This window comes from Artemia sp. Qi Xiang Cuo, chromosome 1 (assembly GCF_049724085.1).
Source record: "Artemia sp. Qi Xiang Cuo chromosome 1, ASM4972408v1, whole genome shotgun sequence".
In the NCBI taxonomy this organism is placed as follows: domain Eukaryota; kingdom Metazoa; phylum Arthropoda; class Branchiopoda; order Anostraca; family Artemiidae; genus Artemia; species Artemia sp. Qi Xiang Cuo.
In genome coordinates this window covers 10,328,461-10,331,922 of record NC_142794.1, presented here as the reverse complement: position 1 = coordinate 10,331,922, position 3,462 = coordinate 10,328,461, and positions in this window count along the sequence as shown.

The following is a 3,462-nucleotide window of genomic DNA, read 5'->3' as shown; positions in this document are numbered from 1 at the left end:
CCGTCGTCTTTGGTTTCTTCCTATGTCTTTAAAAGGATGGAGTATAGTGCAATTTGATTCCTGATTGGTTCAAGCTCTTCTCGATTCGCTACTCTATTTTAGACAACCTCTTTGTTCTCTTTTTCAGCCTTCTTTTTTTGGCAATGTTTCTTCAAACTAAAAACAAATTCAAAGAAAATCATTTTTTCACACGAGCTCTTTTCCACACCCCCCAGGAGGTAGAGGTCAAGGCGCGTTTTTTTATAGAGGTATCGCCATTAGCCACTAATTCTCTGGATAATTTTCATCAAAAACAATAATTGAAAATTTCAAAAATTGTTATTAATGAAAATTAAATAAAACAAGTTCTTACGAAGCCAAACTTAATGACTGTATACTTTTAAAAACAATATTTAGTATGGTCGAAAAAGCCTCCTTTAGAGGCCGTGGTTTACATTTATAAAATTCACATATGTGTATTATATTTAAAAAAAAAAACCTTTTCCATACCATCCAAGAGGTAGAGATCTATGTATTTTTTTTTAGATCTTTCGGCAGCTTCTTTTACTCGTTAAGATTAGTAAAATATTACTTTTAAATATTGAATGCAGGTGAGAAGCTAGTATCCAACTTACTAGTTGTCTATTATAGCCACAAATCCTCTCTTTGATTTTTATTAATTATATTAATATCTTCCGCTAGTATCTTCCGCTAAGTTCCCCAGAGCCCAAGTTTTCCCATATAAAGTAACTTTGAGGGGCAAGTTTATTTCTAAAATAATTTAAATAAAACACGTTACAATCAGTGCAATTTTAACAAGACATTACCGTGTTCGAACTTTTGTAGATATTTTAAATGGCGGATTCGTAATATAGACCAAAATATTTTGAGCCTTATAGCAGTAAGATTTTAGAATTTGTATTAAAAGTCCTGTTCACATAAAAAAGTATTGGGTATCGTCCATGGGCGCTTATAAGGGGGGCAGTTGGGGGCTCCAGCCCCCCCGGCTGAATGATGCTGCCTTATATTTTATATTTTTGTTTTGAGATTTCTATTATACAGCATTGGAAGTTATGATTAGACCACGTAAGTCCCCCCCTCCTGAAATTCAGCTTATGGGTGTTCATGGTATCATCCACTAAGCATGCATCAAAACACCATTTATCAGTAATAAAAATTATTATTGTTAGCAGCAATTCTTATTAATATTTGTATCTTAAACGTTGTGGTTGATTTAACTTGAAAGGTATACAGATAATTTTGTCATATCTATAATACTGACTACTTGATTTTCATTGATGATTGATGGGAATGCATGGTTGTGATCTTACAAAATATAAAATAATTCTTAAAAATTAGGAAAGGCTTTTAAAACATATAAAATACTTCTAAAATATAAAATAATTCTTAAAAAACACAAATATTTTTACAAAAGTGTTCATACAAAATAAGTCTTATAAAAATACATCCACTAGGGCTACATCTTCGATTTTAAGAAAATGAAAATAGATTCTTAAACAAGCTTCTTTTGGCTACCAAATGCACTTTTTCACATTCAGAATATATTGTACAAAATACACAATACAATATTAACATACAATTCAAGATAAAATACATAATTTGATTGGCTTGTGGAAAGTGCAAGTACCCGAGATGCCTGTTCCCTACAGTTTAAGACCTGATGTCTTAAACATCAGGCTTAAACATATCGGCTGGTACCGATACGACTGATCCTGCTCGCTCAAGCTCTCTTCTGCACAAGTTTAAAATAAACGTAATAAACACAAAGTAAATCCACAAAATACAAAATAGTTAATAAAAAACACAAAATAGTTAATACAAAATAGTTTTTACAAAACAAATAAAAATTCATATAAATACAAATAGTACTTACAAAAGTAGATCTAGCTCTTATGGAATATATAAAAGATCTAATAACATCCAAAATAGTTCTTACAAAACAAAAATAATAATTATAATTACAAAATACCTCATACAAAATCCAAATAATGCTCTTAATTAAAATAGAACAGTTCTTAAAAAATACAAAATAGTTACAAAAATGCAAAATGATTCTTAGAAATACAAATAGTACTTACAAAAGTAGATCTAGCTCTTACAGAATATATAAAAGATCTAACAACATCCAAAATAGTTCTTACAAACAAAAATAGTTAATAGAAAATACAAATTAGTTCTTACAATTACAAAATATCTCATACAAAAGCCAAATAATGCTCTTAATGAACATAAATAGTTCTTAGAAAATACAAGACAGTTACAAAATACAAAATGATTCTTAGAAAATATAAAATATGTCTTACAAAATGCGAAATAGTTCTTACAAAACAAAATAATTCTTCCAAAATACAAAACAGTTGCAGCAAAATTCAATATAATTCAAAAGAATTGTTAAAAGTTCTCGCATAGTTGAAAATAGTTCATACAAAATGGTTTTCATGAAGTAAAATATGAAATATATTAAATAAAATAAAATATACGAATACAAAATAGTTCTTACAAATTAAAAAATATTAGCTACATACTTCATACATATATACTTCACACAAAACGCAAAATGATTACTACAAAATAGTTCTTACAAAGACAGATAATCTTTACAAAACAAAAATAGTACCTAAGATATTCAATATAGTTATAAAACACAAACTAGTTCCAAAATACAAAAAAATCTATTAAAATATAGAAAAGTTGTAAAAATACAAAATATTACTTACAAAATCCAAAATGCTATTACAGAACATAAAATAGTTCATAGAAATACAAAATATGATAAATATACAAAATAACTTTAACAAAAAATACTTGTTACAAAGTTTCAAAATAGTGTTTAAAACCAGTTGTTATGAAATACAAAATTGTTCCTACAAAATAGCAAATTAGCTCTTGCCAAGTACAAAATAGTTTATTAAAAATACAAAATATTTCTTTCAAAACCCAAAATGGTTCTTCCGAAATCAAAAATCATTCTTACGAAATATACAATAAAACTCATATAAATTATTAACAGCCATAAAGACCATATTGCCTTTCCATCATAAGCACAAACAAAAGGTAGAACAAAAGGTATTCTTTGGTAGGATAGTGAAGCTCAAACCTCGAATGAATGTTTCGACTCTATATTCAAGGGCTGTCCTCACCAAAATAAAAATGAATATATATATATATGTATATATATATATATATATATATATATATATATATATATATATATATATATATATATATATATATATATATATATATATATATATATATATATATATATATATATATATATATATATATATATATATATATATATATATATATATATATATATATATATATATATATATATATATATATATATATATATATATATTTATATTTGCTTTATATAAAGCAAAAAAAAAGAACAATATGACAGAATTATCTGTATATATTTCAAGACAAAATGTTTTTACAAAAGGATTCATACAA